Here is a 20,417-nt window from a genome sequence, read left to right as displayed (position 1 = left end):
TATAATTGCATACACACAGGAACTGAGGCATTTTCTGACCCATAGTGTCTAAAATGTTTCGTTACTTGCTGCAATATTTGATCAGTGGATATTTTTCACAGCTCTAAAGTAAAATCAAACATATATTTGAATATCAAGCTATCCGGCGGATACATCACTGATGTCTGGCTGCCGAAGCAGCCTTTGATGCCTCCTGGCAGAGCTGCGCCAGGGAGCCCAGGATTGGCTGCAGTGGTTTTGGCTGCATTGAAGTTAGTGTTAACACTCCACTTCAGCAGTGAATCAAAAGCACCCTGTAGCGAGACACCTCACCTCGACGCCACAACATCAGAGGTGGAGCCTGCATCCCTGGGTGTACAGGGCAGCCCACTTTACCTCCCACATCAACACTTTGACTGATGCATCTTTGGTGTGTTTTGTTGTTGCCTTTGTGCTCATCTGTCTCCTCACTTTCCGGTCTGCCTGTCACTTTGAATTCACAGCTGTCCAATTGTTTGTGCTGCTTCTTTGGCCTTCTCATTGCCTCTCTACTTACCTGACAACCTTGTTGTGTTTTGACCTGCCTGCCTTCGGTCTGACCTGTCAGTTTGTGGTGACAACCTCTCTGCCTGCTTGATTTCCAGCTTGCCTGCCTGTTCCTCTGCCCCCTCGCTTTCCCTGCAAAATATTTCTGTCTTATCTTGTAAGTCAGCATAAAATGAGGAGACTGTTAAGGAAGGATTATAATGGGTGTGTGTGCATATAGTAATAGCATCTGTAGGCATTTCTGTTACCCTTAACTCAACTGTCATTGGAACATGCTAACTCTACCACACGGTGCATGTGCCAGCCACACTGCACTGTGCATCTCTCGATGTAACCATGATTGCACAGCATGTTAAAGTTTCCTCTAAATGCGCTACAGGCCTTTACTCTGACCCACTTTCTTTCTCCAGTGTACAGATATAACATTTATTTTTCCTGCCTGCCACATCCACTTTATCAGATGGCACTGTATATATATATAGCCATGCTGGTGTTGCAGTGAAGCAGACAACACATAAGTCTCCATATGGAAAAGGTTATGTTATATTTCATGGAATTTCTGTGGAAATTTGAAATTAAATCTGAGATGTGCAACTTATTTTGTGCAAAACGGCTTTTTTTTTGTCTTTTTAGATAAATTCATCATAAATTCACATGCAGATTCCCACATGAAATGCTACTGAATACTGATGTTAACTGCAAAACTGTCTTATTAAAAGTAGCAATGGCTAGATCCAAAGAAAGCCACAACAAACAAGACAGATGAATGTACAGCTTTCTGATCTCTGGATAATGCAGTCCTTCAATCTTCAAATTCAAACAGATATGTATTGCTTCTACATGTGGTTGACGAATCACAAATTTGCGGATTGCAGTTTAATTTGATTTTGTATTAGCAGACTAGTTCATAAACTGTTGAATGAATGCACTTAATTTAATTTAAAACAAAGTCAGATACCAAAAATGTAAAAGGTAAAGATTCACAACATATCTGAAAATACCCAATCAATGTGAATCTAAATTACAATCAAATCACAAATATTAAACAACAAGTCAGATGACCAGTCAGCCAGTCCATCAGTCAGAAAGGTAAGAAGTCAGTCGGTCAATCAGACATACTGTACAGTATACATAGTCAGTTGTTATAGTAATCAATTGGGTAACCAGTCGGTCAGTCAAAAACAGATTATAACACAGTCAATCAAGCAGACAATATAGACAGATAAACAGTCAGACAGTCAGTCAGACAGTGAGGGTATCACAGACTCAGGCCTTCTCCACTGCAGATGTCAGACACTGGATGAGTGACAACTAACCTCCCTCAGCGCTACTTATTGATCAGCCTGGGACACTGCTGCTGCAATACACACATGCTCTGTCTGTGTGTGTGTGTGTGTGTGTGTGTGTGTGTGTGTGTGTGTGTGTGTGTGTGTGTGTGTGTGTGTGTGTGTGTGTGTGTGAGAGAGAGAGAAAGAGAGTGGGGGTTTATAGTTTTCAGTGACCCTTATATGAACTCCAAAGTTCTGCTCAACAGGTCTGTGCAGCATAAATCTATCTGACACAGATTTGTGTGGATTGAGTGGATTCTGATTATGAGATTTGAACAATGTGGGCTGTTCTGATGTGGTACGACTAAAAGCTCCAGCTCCTTAAATTGCACTTCAGGGGAGAGTGTTTTGTCAACTGCTGTCTCCACATCTCCAGATTTTAAATCCCAAATTATTTCAATTCAAGCCAACAACAACAAATTCTATTTTAAACTGTTGCACAGTAAAGTAACACTCTTGAAACAAGCCTATTTACCCATACAATAAGTACATTCAACCATGTGGGTACAACAGTGGCAATGTTAGACCCTTTCATCTCAGCCCTGTTAAAAATTATTATAATAAAAAACAAATAAATATATATATTTTTTAAATTTTAAATACTTTTTAGTGCTTCAAGTTAGAGTTTGAGAACTTGTCTGTTAGTGACAGAGGGCAAACAATTACAGGCTTAAAGAAACAGGTTTGATATCCTGTGTGTCTGTCGCCAATGCTATGAACCTGTAACCCAGTCAAGGAAAGTTGTATTTTTTATTTATTTATTTTTTACACCTCATTATCATTTCATTTGATTCTGGTAGTCCATTAAGGGACTTTCATAGTCTGTTCATATGTTCAATATTTTGTATTTATCCTTTGTTATAATAATAAATACATATTCATTGTTATCCAGTGAAATTACTGATTTAGCAGGGGGGGGGGGGGTTAAGACTTTTGCGAGGCACTGTATCCGTGTCACATTCTCATTAGGGACTGAGCCCACCTAAAGGTCTGATCCTAGAATCGCCCCTGGGGTACAACCCAAAAAAGTGCAAGAATCATGCAATCATGTGCTACATTCAGAGACAATAAGAGATTTTTTTTTTTTTTCAGCTCTGCTCAGGGAGTTACATGCAATACTTTCACGGCTGCAGGCAGTGATTGGTTAAGGACAACTACAACAAACTGGCAGAAAATAATATACAGCGTACAACCCAAAATGTGGTGTGAAAGATGAAAACAAGATTATAGAAAAATAAAGGATCACAATGTGTGTATAGGTGATAAGGTCGGTCCCACTGTTGCCTTTTTAATGACATAAATCCAAAATGTCCTGGCTTGTAAAATACAGTTAAAATGCAGGGACAAAGCTGGCACCAAAGCCTCACAAAGCTGAGGTTATGGGAAGCCCCTGGTGACTTGTTGTTACGCTCCTGTGGTGGAAAAGTTAATGGCTAATATAGTGCTATTGTAATAATACAGGGGTAGCCATTGTTGTAGTCCTCATGATGCACTTATTTTGAATTCTCAGTTGAATTCATTAAATCTATTTTCCCTCAAATTTATTTTAGATCTCTTTTCGAATTAGAAATGAATAACAGAGGAGACTAAGGTGGAACAACTCTAACATATAACTCACACCTAAATCTAACATTTTCATGTCTGATTTCTGCAAGGTGCATTCTGGGAATTGTATGAAATCAATAAATTAGAAATAGGACCAAAAAAAAAGAAAGTAATTCGCAACACTTCCTCCCCAAATAACTCCTGGATTGTTTCAAACATCATAAATTGATGATCATACCTCCTAGCGTGAGAATATCAGAGGCTGGAACCTCACTTAAAACAAAACCTCTTTTTGAGGACCTACTAAAGCACTGAACCCAAAACTTCACCTGAGCTGCTCAGAGGCCACTGAGCAGCTCCCAGGTGTGAATGTGTTTAACAGAGTGGAACATGCTGTTACTGAAAATAAATAAATAAATAACAGCATGTGTGTGCTGAGTCAGCTTCTCCCTTTAGGAACTGGAAAAGACATGGATGCAGTCTGCCCAGGTGGATCCAAACTAAATTGCTGCCAGGAAGTGCTTGTTGAAGCTGGAGCTCCCAAAAGGTAGCCGGGATGAAGCAGATTGTCTAAAGCGCCATGTTTCACATCCTTTTTAGGGGCCCGGACTCCTCACAGCACCAGAGGGAGCACACAGACTGTCTCCTCCTCCAGGTGATCTTTAGAGTGCTCCAATACTGACACCGAGTGGCAAGAAACACGACTGAACACCTTATTGTATTTCATTCAAACACAAACATCTTCTACCTCATCTATTCCTTATCTACCTTTTCCTTGCGTCCTCTATCTCCTTGTGTCCATTTTCTACTACCTCTTTTCCTTCCTTAAATATATTTCTTTCCTCCTTTCTCCCCTTCTTTCATCCTTACCCCCACCTTTCCTCTGTTAGATCCTCTTCCGTTCGTCCGATACCTTCTCCTGCACTTCTCTATTTTATTTCCTTACCTGTTCTCTTTTGCTAATTTAAATCCTTTATTTCCCCCCGTTGCCTCCTCTTTTCCACCTCTACCTCCTTTTCATTTTCCCATTCATTGCTTTCCCTTCCTCCTCTACCCGATCCTTTCCTGTACTCCAGTACTTCCTCCGTTCCTCCGACTCATTTCCATTGGTCCTCCATTGAAGTCTCCTTCAGCAGAGGAAGTGCATGTCCTTCTGATTCTTCTCCTCTTCCTCACCCTTGGCGTCCTCCTCCTCCCCCCTCCCCCCTCCCCCCTCAACCCCCCAGAACTCATTGTAGAAAGTAGAGCATCTGTTTATTATTAATGATGGCAGCTCTGTGGGAAATGGAGGCAGGAAACTAAACTTGTGTGCCCTTTTAGTTTTACAGAAGACCTGGGACCTCTGGCGCTAAGATTAATCTTTAACTAATCAGATCGAACAAATCTTAAATGTGTGCCTCTTAAAATCTATATTGGTTGTGCTGTGGCTACTTCTGAATACATTCAGAGTACCTTGTGTTATGCTGGCGTTGTGCATGGGGGACATTATCATGTTGAAACAGGAAAGGGTCTTCCCCAAACTGCTGGAAAGCCTGCTGAAAACACACTATTGTCAAAAATGATTTTGAACGTTGGCACTAAGGGGCCTGGACCAAACCAGGAAAAACCCAGATCAAAGGTGCACAAGGGTATGTGTCCATATACTTTTTGCCAGATATTGTACTAAAAGTTATGGATATCCTGTCTAAAAGGAAGCTATTAGTTTCTGTAATTAGTGTGAGAAAAGGTCTGTTTGACAGACTTACGTTTCCACAGGTGTTGATCATCTGGATACGTTTACTGGTTGTTTCTTGACTCTTTGATTTAACTTCCAAGTTTTTGTGCTTGTTTACAGTTTTACGGGGAGTTGGAGTAAATTCTAGTAGTCACATGAGAATGATACTATAAAGGCTACACCACAGACCGGAGGTTGTCGCTTGACATATACAGCGCTCAGTAGATGAATAATAATTTGATTATGATTTAAATAATTTATGTGAAAATGTAATCAGCTAAAAAAAGTAACAACTGGGCTTTAACCCCCAAAATGACCCCACAGCTGTCAGCTTGGTACAGTGATTGGCCGGTGTGTCCAGGTGTGCAGATGGGCGGGGTTTCAACTACTGCGCATGTTCTGTTTTTTCTTCACCTCTTCCAAACCTGAGCATGAAATAAGCATTGGACTATTGTTTTCCAGGTCTAAAGTCAAGATGCATCTGTCAATCACTTTCACGGACTTGTGGCTGAGTTGCACATGTTGTTTATTTCCTGGACACGTCACGGAGATGCGGTTAGCATCGTGGACCAGAGAGGTAATGCTGCATTCATGGACATCGGAAAAACATTTTTCTGAGTGAAAACGTCAGCATTCACGTCACTTCCTGTGGGAATCAGAGGTGGGAAACTCAGGCTAGATTTTGCTAACCGAGTTTCCCAGTTGGTGACGCGTAGTTGACAACTGACGTTTGATGTAGGCGACTTTGGTTCACTGAACATATTTCAATGACAATAAACTTATCCGTGTCCTTTCCCGTTCGTTGTCCTGCAGATAACACAAACAAACACCTGTCCATGTGCTGTTTCTATGCTCGCATAAGAAAACCGCAGCAAATCTTTTGTTATTGTGGCCTCCATGTTTTCACACACTAGATGCTCTAGGCTACGGCCAACTGTTGGTGGCAGTCATGCAACAAGTTGTTATGCCAAACGCCCATTCCGACTATGTGAACGCTGGCAGTCGGAAAAACAACGTAATCACGGGGGCGGTCCCTGTTATTCCCAGGTGGCAAGAACGCAGCATAAGACATTTCATGGCACTTAGTGATAACACAGCTGCAAATACTTCGGCCGTTGTTGCTTAAACCAAACAGGTAATAGTCATTACCTCTACTGAAACAATTGATTATAGTCAATGACAGAAATAATGTTTTAATGATTGATTAATTGTGTGGGTCATTTATCAGCACAAATGCCAAATATTTACTGTTTCCAGCTGTGAGAAATTGCTGATCTTCATTTGTTTTGACTTTTGAACTTTTGAAAGTATGGTTGATTTAAAGAACAAAGAGAAAAGAAAAATAGTGATGGGAATTGGCCACTATTTTACAGACTAAATGATCATGATTGATAGCCTAATTAAAAAAAAGTAGTGAGTCTGTGTTTGTGACATGACCTACCTAACATGTTGTGATTAGCATTCAAACAACAGTCTTGAGTTGTTGTTATGCTATGGTGTTGTTTATCTGGCTCCCATGTCAATGTTTTCATGTGTAGCCTATGTTATTGAGTGTACCAATCATAAAAGAGACCAACACATGAATACAGATATGGGGTGACAGTGGGTGCTGTACTTGGTGTGTAAGCATTGTTGTGTGTGCATCCAGAAGTTTGAAGTGTGTCCTCTGGGAGAGATATGTAGAGTGAGATTGTCACTATATAAAAAGTAGACACTAGCAGGTTGTTTGAGCTTAGGGCTGTTATAAGTGCATATAAGGAAGGCTATTTGTGTCAAATCAGTCATATGTCATGGACCTGTGGCTGGACACTGACAGCTTACAGTGTGATGTGCTTTACTGTTGTGGTTTTGTTGTTTGCAGCCTGCTATATCTTAAATGTACTGTACCCTGTTACAACTTCAAGCCTTTGGGCTAATAGAATGGGGAAATATAAAATTGATATATGAAAAACATAGATATGAAAACATATCTTGACATATTCACATGTGAAAAAGAGGACTAAAATCAGACCAAAACAGAAAATTTAGACAGTCGGACTTTTGTTTATTATCATAATTGATGAGCATTTCTGTTCCATCTGATGTTCTCATCTAAACATTTCTTAAAACTATGCAGTTTAGAAAGTTCTTATTTTTCAGCTTGTTAAACAGTTAAACACAAAGGTTGTGGGTTCCAATCCTTTGTGGATCTATAAAATATATAATTTGTTGGTTAATGTAAATGAAAATAGTAATTATAATTATTATAATTATATATAATAATTATTAATGACAGTTTGTTGAGTTAAACCTGAGAATGTATTTTAGCCTAAATAATTGGTATTGTGAATACTTTGTTTTGTTATGCTAATTAATTGGCTTACAAAAGATATTAATTACATCCAGAGCCGTATAGTAACGAAGTAAAACTACTTCACTACTGTACTTAAGTACTAAAAAGCTGTACTCTACTGGAATATTATTTTTTTCTCCTACTTCCACTTGTACTTGAGTACATATTTTCGATGAGTTTAATACTTTTACTCCGATACATTTTTTGTGTGCTGCATAGTTACTCGTTACTGTTGGGAATTCCTCACGCTACGGAGACTGTGTAGGTTACAGTGTGTGTAGTTACGGCTACGTTAGTTACGTATGATAATTATGTAAGTTAAGTAAGAATTCCCAGAGATTGCGTCGTGTTTTTTTTCATTACGGTTGCACGTTCAGTAGTTTCAGTCTGCAGTGAGTACTGAATGTTAACCGTTTTACCCTGTGATGTGAAGCTGCTAGTTTATCTGGATTTTACTAGCTTGCTAACTTTCCACTACATCACACATTTTATTTCAGTCGTTGTTAATACGTGATTAATAATACACTGTTGTATCAGATAATACTAGTTATAACAGCTGTGACATTAACATACTTTTTGGGGTTTATTTCAGATACCTCCTTCATATCCAGCCATGTACAGCTTGTGACTGCCTTACTACCAAGTAAAAAGTTGAACTCCAACAATATGATATTCAAAATTTGACTGCTTTCTTTAATAACTGAATAACACAATACTTGTACTTTTACTTTTAGTACTTGAGTAGTATATTTTAAAATAAACTACTTGCAATACTTAAGTACAAAATATGTTGAATACTTTAGTACTTCCACTTAAGTGTTGTGCTTAAAGAGCACTTCTACTTCTACTCAAGTCCCTTTTTTGATAGAGCACTTGTACTTTTATTCAAGTCTGGGTCTCGAGTACTTTATACACCTCTGATTACATCCAAAAGTGAACCGCAAATCTATTGCAGAGCATGTCATCTTCCTTTCTAGTAGTGGCCATCATGCCTCAATACCACAAGAGGGAGCTACAACCTCACAAAACATTTAAGCTTTTCTTCTTTCAGCTGAGAATGTGTGTGTGTGTGTGTGTGTGTGTGTGTGTGTGTGTGTGTGTGTGTGTGTGTGTGTGTGTGTGTGTGTGTGTGTGTGTGTGTGTGTGTGTGTGTGTGTGTGTGTGTGTGAGACACACAGAAAAGATTCCCACACTCTTTTTGCTCCCTGACAAAACACTGTGGGAAGAGAAGGAAGTGTCTGTGTGTTTCCAGTAATTTAATTAAAAAGGGATATGGCAGTTTTTCAGTGTAGGACAACAGGGACTACTTTTTGTTCGTGGTGGTGTTAAGCTGAAAGTTATTGGTTGGTTATTGTGAGGTAATTTGGCATTTTTTCCATTTTGTGGAACCAAAAACCTTGTCTGCTGTGTGGTGCTGGCAGGTAGTGTACAGTGGGTTTATCAGAGCTTTTCCATTTAAAACTGCTACCTGCTGGAAATGACACTGCTTGTCTAAGAGGTGGACTGCAGAGTCCGCCGATATTTATCATCTCAGTGAGATGCTTGAAACTAGGTCTGCACAATATTTTGTTTCATCGTCTACATCGCAGGACGTTGCGATGTTGACGCTAAAACATTTTGCTGCTTGATAGACAAGTAAACTTTCACCGTTCTCCTTTTACATGTTCGTTACCAGCGAACCTTCCCCTTTAAGACAGGTAGCCGTGTGGGTGGCGTGTGTATGTGACGTAATGCTGCGTTCTATTTACCTCAGAACTCGGAACTGGGAATGACGTCATACCCGAGTTGAATGCGTTCTATTTAAAATTCGGATTTTCATTAGGCTCGTTTGAGATGAACTGCGCGTTGCCTGTAAAGTGGACGAGAGCAGGCGGCAGCAGCCAGGGGCGGTGACAAAAATCCGCTCTCAAATCGGACAGTTTTCCGGCTGATTCCAGCAGCCTTCATGCTGAACAGGAAGTGACAGAAACACTATGGTCCGATTCCGATTTAATAAAATGTTATCAGACCCATAAATCTGCTTGTACACAGTCTCCAGTTGTTTTTATTATGACAGAGTAGCTGTCAAAATGCTCTACATGCAATCTGTTGCTGATTTTAATTAACAACACACTGTAGATGATCCATAATCTGAACAGATTCAGTCTCTCTGACTTATAAACATAACTATCAGCCTCACAACATGCGTTCTGTACAGAATAAGATTTTAAATCAGACAAATCGCAGTTAAAATCCCTCCAATTCAAAATCAATAAAAAGTTTATATAAAACATCATCATGTTGAGTCGATTCTGAACCAATCAGCTGTTAGATCAGCTGAGAGGCCAGCGTTTCCCAGCATGCCCTGAGTCCGCCTGGGTCTTGCAGTCGGTGGAGAGCAACTGCGGTGCCTGGCTCTAAAAACTGCGGCCGCCTTGATCTCGTGAGTTTATCACTGCCCACGACTTTGACTTCGGAAAATCAGAGTTCCGAGGTAAATAGAACGCGCCATTATATTGTTATGGGAAGTGAGGCTCTCTGTGTGTAGAAAAGTACCGCGGCAGCTGCTGCTGACACAGTAACGCACATATTTTTCTATGGGTGGTGAAACTACAGTAGTCAGTGTTTTATGTTCACTGCAAAGACAGAATAAATCACCTGATTAATGCAACATTATCACAACATCTCCCGGCCATTTTTCATTTCATAAAACTGCTACCAGCCAGGCTGAAGCTAATATAGTTAGCCCAAAGAAACAAGTTGTCTGTCCCAACTAACGTTACGGTTCACTAATTGTAAAATTCACTAACGGTAACTAATTTACAACAGCAGTCTGTTTATGATATAATGTTATTTACACTGATTTAAGTGTTTTTGGATACACCGTTTGTTGCTAGTGTGTGACATGCAGGTCTGCATGCACAGCAAACCACCAGTCACAATCAATGTTGGTCAATTTATCAAACAAACAAGCCGACCACAACCTGAAATTTAGAGGAAGCAACATGAATGCATTATTACTATCATTCACTTTAGCCTGGATTGATAGTATTATATGAATACAATGGTGTCAACCAGTGTATTTAACCATCTAATTTCCCTTTCCAAAATCACTTGAGAAGAGTAGTCACAGCGCTTACTTGCTTTGGTGTTTGTAAAGCATTAAAGTTCAACAAAGAAGGGTTCACATAAGAAAAGTTCCTTTTTCATTTTTATTTTCTATGTAGATACACTCCCCTACAAAATCACCCCAGTAGTCGAGAATGATTTAGTATTTCCAAATAGAGCTATTTATGTAATCTTGTAAAAATGTGTCTTTTTTTCATATCGCAATATGTATCACATAAAAAAAAAAAAATCGCAATGTCAGTTTTTTTCCAATATCGTGCAGGCCTACTTGAAACTTTGGTAATCATAACTAACAGAATAAAATAGGCAATGAAAAGATCTCTCATGTAATTTCAGACAAGCCTGTGTGAGCAGGACCAGTGACGTGTGTGTGTGTTTGCACTGTGACCTTCCTTTCCTGTGAAGGCAGCGGGCAGTCCGTTACCCAGGGTCCTTGGCGGGGCCAGCTGTCAGGGCCTCTGTCCAGTGTTATCCAGCTCAGAGTGTGGGAATGTGAGAACCCCAGTTCGTCCCAGAAGGCTCACTAATATTTGACAACAGACCACCCTTTCTCATCCTGCTTCCTGGACCAAGTGGCTAAATATAATACATCCATGGCCGTGGATTTCCTGCCCTTTCCCAAAATATAGAGCCAAAAAACTGCGCTGACATCAAGCATGTTTTTTCTTGGATTTTACTTCCCAAGTCACTCATTCTCATTCTCATGTTCTTTTACATTGATGGCATTTCAGTCATTCTCCCAGTTAAACTTTTATTCATATCAATAATTCAACCTCATCAGCATTATAGTTTTCAATCAGAAACTTCAGTATTTGAATCAAGAAGCTCGTGAAAAATAATGTGTGCGAAATTTAGAAGGCTACACCTGCTATTTCAATGTGTCAAATACATACAGTACTTAATCAACATTTAGGTTGGGGCTGGGACTCTCTAGGCACCTCACAATTCAATCCCCATTCAGAGGGCTACAATCATAGACTGGATAAAATATGGACATAGCCTTTGTCACCCACAGGTTTCTAAAGTGAAAAAATTAAACTCAAAGTGGGCGGCTGCTGGTGGCTCCGGCCATCGCCATCTCGGCAATGCCTACGTCAGCTAATCCAAAAATGGGCAAAGAGGTGGAACGTGGATGGGGCTGAGGCAGGCTGAATGAAGCCTAGTCTATTCTTGCCTCTTGTGATGGCAGCCACCTGTCACTCAAAGCGGATAGCCCTCAATTATGCAGAATTTTAAGCCTGAATAAGAGCTTTGAGTTGGTCCAATTGTTCAGCCATAAGGAGCATAGAGCCCGGTCTTACAAAATTGTTACAGGCGATCATAATGTCGAGAAATGGGTTACTTGTAAATGTCCGATTATTGACTTTTTTGCATCGATACATAATCTTTTAATAGAGCATCTAAGAAACACTACATTTAGTTAAATATAAGTATGGATCGGGATTGGGCCAAAAAACTTGTTCCCTAAATACTGTACATCTTAGTTAAATAGCTTTCAACTCAGACCTTGTCACATCTGAATTTTGGCAGCTGGACACTAAAGTGATGGTACATAATCATTTATCGAAATGTGTGTGTTTATGTCCTTTGTTTATGAAGCTTCTTTATAGTTATGTTTTGCCTAAAAGTTCCAAGTTTTTATGCTTTGTGGCTAGAAATATACGAAGGCCAAACCCAACCCGCATGGCTGGTTGGTTGCATGGCTGGCTGGCTGGCTGAGTACACACAGCACTTAACCCCATCGGTGAATATCACACCACCACCACCATCAGAAGCAGCAGCAGGCCATTACTGTTCAGGAAATATGCTGAATTATTCAATATCACTTCCTCTCTGCATTTTCTACAGTATGCACGGAGTCTATTGAAAGTGTGTGTGTGTGTGTGTGTGTGTGTGTGTGTGTGTGTGTGTGTGTGTGTGTGTGTGTGTGTGTGTGTGTGTGTGTGTGTGTGTGTGTGTGTTTCCTGGTCATGACCTACATTAGGTTTACACACGATTTACACACGATTACAAGAAAACTGAAGTTAACTGAGTTAAATGTCTAGTCTTCAACTTTAAGAAATCTTGTTTTGTACCATTGATGTGGCATAAAGCATTTTGCCTATCTTTTACGTTTTGTTACATATAGATTTCTTCTACATTTTTGCATTTTGAACTGTTCAAAAAAATATATTGACATGCAAATTGATCGCACGAAAAAAACGTCCCCGGTGTGTAGGGAGGAGTAAAAACACATCCACATAAAATGCAATTTGTTTCTTCCTGATGGTAAGTTTGCCCTCGGTTTGTTATCCAGGTATGAAATTTCATGTCAACATCTGTCTCCTCCTACTCATAAACTCTTGTGTTTTGGGGGATGTTTCGTTTGAGATCCAGTTTCTTAACAAACCACACCACATTTTGGTATTTCTCTCACTTGACCAAATAAAACCAACTTAAGAAGTCTCAAATGTGCCTTTTTATAAAGTGGGTGGGAACATTTTTGAACCAAATGGTTTATCTTTGTCCTTGAAACCCAGCTGCATGTCTGACCGGACGCCAAGTTCTCATTTTGACCACTGGGTCAGCAACAAACATCCGCAAAAATTAATCGACAGCTGATGCTGTTTTTAGTTGATGTTATACAAAGATGGTGATGCTATTTTCTCACCTAATTCCACATAAATGATCTGAATGGGAACGCAGTTATTGTGAATTGCTCGAGTGAGAAAAAGCTGAAGACAGGACAGGGGACGAAAGAATGAGTGTGGGAGGGTGGGATGGATGGATGTGAATTCCAGAGAGCAAGGAGAGGAGTTTTGTCATCCCAGCAGCAGAAACAGGAAGTGAGCTAAAACCTCTCTCCTGACCTTTTGACCCCTGCAGATAACATTCCCACCCTCCCCCATCTCTGCAGCTGTGTGAAGTCCTCCCTCGCTCCCTGGATCTGTCTCTTTTACTAGTTTCCTGTACGCAAGTCCAACTCCATGAATCCCCACTGCTCACAGTCACAGTTTATGCATTTCTTGTTTCTCTTAACTGATGATCTGAAATGGCATTGCCAAAGTGGTTCACAAAATGACTAGCCTATACAAACCAGAAAGTATTCTCACATGCCCATAACAGTAGCTATTGGATGGATGTTGGTACCAGTCTCAAAAAGCCTGTATTGGTTGGGGCCTACTGATATTAGCATTTAGCTCAAATTGCTGCTGTGCCAAAGTGCAGCCTCACAGACAGTGTTAAAGACTTGGCGACTTTTGTGCTAGACTTTTCAGACCTTCTTAGTGACTTTATTTCAACTTTTAGCAACTTGGAGCTAGTGCCAGCTACTTTGTTTGGAAAAGAGATGGCTACACTGGTCACAGAATCGATAGCATGGCTGTAGACTGAGCAACTTGCACTAGCTGTATGTGTTGTGTTGCTGTGTTTGCTTTTTTGTTGGACATTTGAAGATGATCTTTAATGTACACTCAGTTGCACTTACGGTTTTACTGTTTTACTGTTTTAGAGAGTTGTTGATTTAACTTTTATTTGTAAGTTAGTTGGTTACCATCCGAGAAATCCTGGCACCGTTCCTAGCTAACAGGTCATCAAACTGGGCACTGGTGAGCCTCAGGTAGCGCTGGAAGTGGCAGTCATCCAGACGCAATTCCTGGAGAAGGCGGTGAAATTCACAGAGCTGTGTGCGCCTCCGGATGATTTTATGAACCCAGACATGCGTTTGGTGTTCCAACATATCTGGGACTTCCACAACAGGTACAAAGCAGCAATAGTGGTTATTTTGGCCATGGTTGATGAATGAAAGAAACGTTGTTGGTATCTACACCGGCGCGTCTTGTGAATAATGCAAATAAACACAAATTATCCCGCGGTCAAATTTGCGAGAGTAACGCAAGGTGAAAATCTGCTTTGCCTTTGGAGTAATCACAGCATATGACTGCCGTTCATTCTAAATTTATTTTCTGGGGCTATTAAGTTTAGGGATTTAGGGATTTAGGGATTTAGGGATTTATCGATTTACGATTACCCATTTAAAGTCACATTTACTTCCTGCCGTATCAATAATTTGACTGAAACCGTGTGTGAGGTTGGAAAGACTCGGCCACAATTCACCCTGCTGAAGTGTCCTTGAGCAAGACACTGAATCCCTCCTAAACCCCTGACCTCTGACCTTCTTTCATTTGTGTTACTGTGTTTCTTTTGCTTGACCATTGACAGCTATGAACCATAGTGTTGAGTGCATGTGAGGCCAATCTCACTTTACTCCGTGACGGTCCTCACTGACAGCACAGCTCTAGTATCGTCTGTGTAAACACAGAAGAATAGATGGAGCAGATTTTGACATGATTGACAGCTGTATGGGTGTTTGATGGACAGGCAGTTTTGTTCCAGAGTGGCTGTGGGACCGACTCCCAGGGTGCACCAGGACAGTGCCTGTATTGAAACAAGGGCCACAGTGAAGATGCACAAGTTTTCGAGGGTAGGGGGTCGGGGAGGGTGGGGGGGGGTGACTCCTCACCTCTGGACGCCTACAGCTTTAACAGCGGGGTCAGAGGTCACGGTTGTAAGTGGCATCACTCATCAGCCTGTCTCATCTCTGGAAGGGAGGAAGAGAGAGCTTCTTTTAGTAAATTAAAGTACACTTGTGTGTTTCTCATAGCTTGACTTAACAAACATTTAGGCATATGGAAGATATACCAGTCGGCAAGATGGATGTTCACAATAATGTCAGTCTGAACTCTAATGAACATATCAACAGACATCAAAATAGACTTATATGGGATTTGGGAGAGGTAGTGCTACCGATGCCACGGTGAAGACATTTTCCCACCGGACATTTTACAAGAAAAAATATTTTTAGATTGGGTTTAAATCTGAAATATTGCCAAATAGGCGCTTTTGCTTTTCGCTTTGACGCCAAATCCTTCGGCATCCTCTTGTCAGTCAACTCTCCGTCTGAACACGGCACATGATTGGTGAAACCTGACTCCTGCGTCTCCGATGCTGCTGCTGTACAGGGCAGACACTTTTCAGTGTATAATGATTCCACGGGGTGCAGCTGTGCCACGGTCCAGCTGGGTTTTGTTCCTCGTCCTCCGCACGACATCATACCACACTGGGAGCATTTCAGAAGCATGGGTGCTGATACACCCATGCTTATTTCTATAAAAAAGAAGAAGAAGAAACAATGGTGGGGGTTTTGGGCAAGTAATGTAATCGGTGTATGTGCCAAGCCTAGTCAGTGCTGTTTAAAACAGCAATTGCAGATCAAGATGATTAAATGTCTCTTTAGATGTACATACCGTACCCATTTCACTAGATGGGTCAGTGGTCAGAGAGAAGGTGGCCAGGGACAGTAGTTTACAGCAGGTAACTGCAAAGCCCAAAACAAAGGTAAGCAACATGGACGTTTACACACAACAGTTGGCAGTCGAAATGAACCAGCAACCTTCTGTGCACAGGGCCAGCTGTCAGGCTACCAGGTCAGCACTCACATATCAAAGCCCAGAGCTGGTGAATGGGTTTATTGGTAAAAGCTTGCTATGGGAAACATGCATGCATTATTTATTTTCTCTATCACACTTTTAACACACGCACACACACACACACACGCACACACACACACACACACACATACACATACACTGTCTTCTGAGTGTTTGTGTGTCGCAAAAGACAGAGAAAGTGTGTGTGTTCATCTCCTTGAGTATGTGTGCACATTTCTATCTGTGCCTTTGCTCATGTATGTACACATGAGTACATAGTATCGTGTGCTGTGGCGCTCCGGCTCCAGAGGGAAGTGTGTTAGGGTGGAAGATGCTAAGAGCTCTGCTTTAATGCACTCTGATTTAAGATGATGAACATAAAGGTTGTTTTTCTTTTTCTCCAATTCTGCACACACACATACACACACACACACACACACACACAAACACAAACACACACTTATACGTCTCGTTTCTATTCCTTTTAAAATCTCTCCCCCTCTTTCCTCATCTCTTGTATGTGCACACACACACACACACACACACACATCTGTATTCACTGCTCTGGGAAGCCATTAGTGTGACCCAGCCTTGATTACTTATTAATGGGCCCAACAGAGTAGAGTGAGGCGAGGCGAGTACCAGGGGGCCTCATTTATAAAACTGTTGTTTGACTTCACCCAGATCTCACCACAGTTGATTTTATCATTTCTTACAATGTCAGCAAAAAAATACAATTTAGTTATTCCATAGTATTAAAAAATGGCTAATTACCGGGGATCTGTTGGAGACAATGTAGAAATGTTTTAATTTGGTTAAGTAGTTATAAGGTGGGAGAAGTTATTTCAGGTGTCCAGGTTGTGTAGACAGTGTTAGGTGACTGTCAGTTGGAGCACTTTAAAGGCTTGGATGTACATGGAACATCAGTACAAAAGATGACAACTGTGTTGTCAACTATGACTTCCAAGGAGCATTTCAGTGAGAAACTCAAAAATTCTCAAATCAGTTCACTTTTAGATTCTGCAACATAAAAATCTCCCATGCTGTCTTGAAAGCATTTTCTTCATACATAGACCGCTATTGTAAAAGAAACTTCTTAAAACTTGTTGAAAGGACACCCAGACCTCGAAACAAGGTTGATTACTACTCTTTGTATCATGAATGGCTGAGCAGATGTCCAAGTAGAGATACACAAATGTTTTTGCAGCATTCTCCGCATGACCAATTTTCATTGTGATTAATGGGTGCCATCTTGGAGTCTAATTATATGTCCATGTTGTGACAAGGGTGCGTAATGAATGACCACATGAATTTCCCCTTGTGGGATAATAAAGTTTACCTTGACCATGACCTTGTTTGAACTCAGTGTGCCCACTATGGCCGCTGCCATAGACGGTGTTGGGTGGTTACACATGACTTGGTAACAGGGATTACGTTTTCTTTCAGAATCAAGTAGTGTCAGAAATGACAGTTTGAAATTCAATAATTTCATTACAGTTTTTAATCCCAGTAACACTCTATTACTTTAACAATTAGAGGGTTGGGTTGTCTTACTGGAAGTGGGGGGTTGAAATCTGTTTTTAGGGGACTTAGACTGCTGTGGAACATTTGCTTAGTCTGTTAATTTATGCATCTGCGTAAAATCTACGCTGTAGCTACATTCGTGCACCTCTCGAAAACTGTGACTACGCGTTGCGGTGACGCACGTCGTTTGGCCATGGCTTAGTAGTGTTGCATTTCCCCCTACTCATTTCCTGGTTTTCCTTCTCCACAAACAACATGAAATCAAGGAGAGGGTTAACTTTTCCTGCTACAAATTTCCCAGGGGTAACACTTTGTTTCTCTCACTGTGACTCTAGAGTCGGTACTTGCTACTGCCGAAGCTTATGGCCGTCACTCTCTCACTCGCTCAACCACACACACACACACACACACACACACACACAACACACACACACACACACACACAGGACCTGCAATTTTCCTAAAGAGATTGACACACACACCAATGCACAAGTTTAAACTTCAGGCCACTTACGAAGGCTATGGTGAAAGCTCTGCGTGGAGCCTCCGCAGAACCATAAATCACGCTATAGCCTCCACAAGAAGAGGAGAATTGTGACTCCAGGTAACAAGAAAATAGTTGTTTAAGTCAAAGTTGTCTTGTGTACATGTTGCATCTTCTTAGCTGGCATGCTAATATATTAAAATACTAAAATATTAGCCAAGGAGGAGGGTGCGTGAACCCCGTAGCATCACTGTGAGGATGAGACTCTACGTGCCGTGCAGTCACCAGACCTAATCTAGCTGTATATGGTCAACTGGTGGCCCACTTTCAGTAGGCCTATTATTTAAATAAACATAAAGCTAATGTCAAGTCAGCAGATACTCAGAACTAAATCTGGTTGGAACGTCCCAATAATGAAGTGAACCTGCATTTATTTAATTTTTCACGTTCAAACAACATAGAAGATGGCTTTGGATTATATACAAGTATCAAATAAATATTGTGTCACTTTAATGATGAAGAGATAGAACAATGGTGAGTTAAATCAGTCAAAGCACACATTTGTTCCGTTTGGAAACTCCTTTTTATTGGTTCATCTTTAGCCAGGAGGTTAGCAGCAGCCACACCACACAGAGAGGAACAAATAAACCAAATCAAAAGACAAACAACAACATTGATGCTCATCATCTCTTCTGACCACTGTAAAATAAATACTTCACTCATCAACACCATCCTCATGATTATTGTTACCGCTATTGTTGCAACCATTTAAATAAATATCCATGAAGCAATATCAGCAATGAAAGAGAAAGTGTGAATGCATATTGTTCCATGTATAATATATTCATTTTAGATAGATTTCAATATATATTTGTTCCATATACTCTCCTTAAATTCTTTTACAACATACAAGATGCCAATTTGTACCAAAAGCGACGCTTGCTAAGACACAGCAGGAGAAGGTGAATGCTTATAGTGGCAGCCTGCGTACATACAGCATCAGACAGGTTCCTGACATGAGCTCCGGTTCTGAGGGAGGAATGTCAGAAACATTTGGAAATATTTAGGAAATCTTGGAATTAAAATATCTATATATTGGAACACTTTATTTATACATACAGATACACACGGTGTAGTCAGCAGTGAGGTGTGGAAGTTGCACACCATGTAATATCTGCCATTGAAAGAGTCCTATAGCAATAGATGTCCTTCATTTCCCCTATATCTTGTTAAGATACATGATATTTTCATTTAATTTATTAATGCCACATGCAACTTCATGATCTAGCAACTAGCTCCCTATTCAGCTGCAAAGGTTTTAGTCCATCATTTTAATTTGGATCATTTTAAAATGTAAAAGAAATGTTTTTTGGTAAGTAAAAAGAATTTACTTGTGATATTTAGATATATACAATATAAAACAGTTTAAGCTTAACATAAAATCTCCTTTGAAGAATCACTAATTTAAAATGAGAATGATTGGAAGTGGATTTGCCTGCTACCCCACAGTGCACTGCTTGGGCCACTCTATGTGTATCTGTAGTACATACAAAACATTGCATACTAAAAAAGTTTATGATCGGACAACTGTAAATATTTTAAAGCTACTCTGAATATGGATGAAACTAAAATGGTTAAAACATATGCAACAGTTTCCTCTGTAACGTCATCTAGCTCAGACAGAAAAGTGTGTGTGTGTGTGTGTGTGTGTCATCTGAGGCCATGACCACAGTAATGCAGTTACATTTTGAAGGTTTTCTGTTCACATTATTGTTTTCAGTCACCACAACAATAGAAATATGTTTGTTTCCTCTATCAGGCAGACCAGTTGAACCAGCAGTGTCTGCACATGGCCACCAAGTAGTTTTCTGCTGCTTTTGAAGCATTTTGTCATTCACAGAGCATGCATGCAGGATAGGATGTGCCAGCGAATGATCAAAAATGGCTCCCATGACAAGCTTCCATCAGCATTTTGGGAAAGCTTAGTTTCTCCCTTTTTTCTACACTGTCATTTTCCAATGCATCCTCTCGTTCTGCTTTTGGTTGTTGAAAATGCTGACTTGTGGATGAAAAGTGAACATGTGTGAAAAATAGTTTTTAAATTCATCAGGATTAATGGGGACATTATGTCAACCTAGGTGATTTGCATTAACAGGTGTCATAGATTATGATTTTGGTTGTCAATACTTCTAATAATAATGTCATAAGTAACACTAAAAGTGGAGAAAGTTGCAACAATAAAAAGAAAAAGAAAAAAAGCCACATTAAAATTGATTGTCCTCCCCAGTTGCCAACCTATCTATCAAAGTGAAACCAGCGAGTACAGAAACATTTGGGGCCACATTCACACATCATGAAAACAAACAGCAAAACATTTCTTCACTAAGTC

The sequence above is a fragment of the Perca flavescens genome, chromosome 13 (genome assembly GCF_004354835.1).
Source record: "Perca flavescens isolate YP-PL-M2 chromosome 13, PFLA_1.0, whole genome shotgun sequence".
Lineage (NCBI taxonomy): Eukaryota > Metazoa > Chordata > Actinopteri > Perciformes > Percidae > Perca > Perca flavescens.
The sequence above is the reverse complement of the archived record's forward strand: the minus strand, read 5'-3'. Positions refer to the sequence as shown.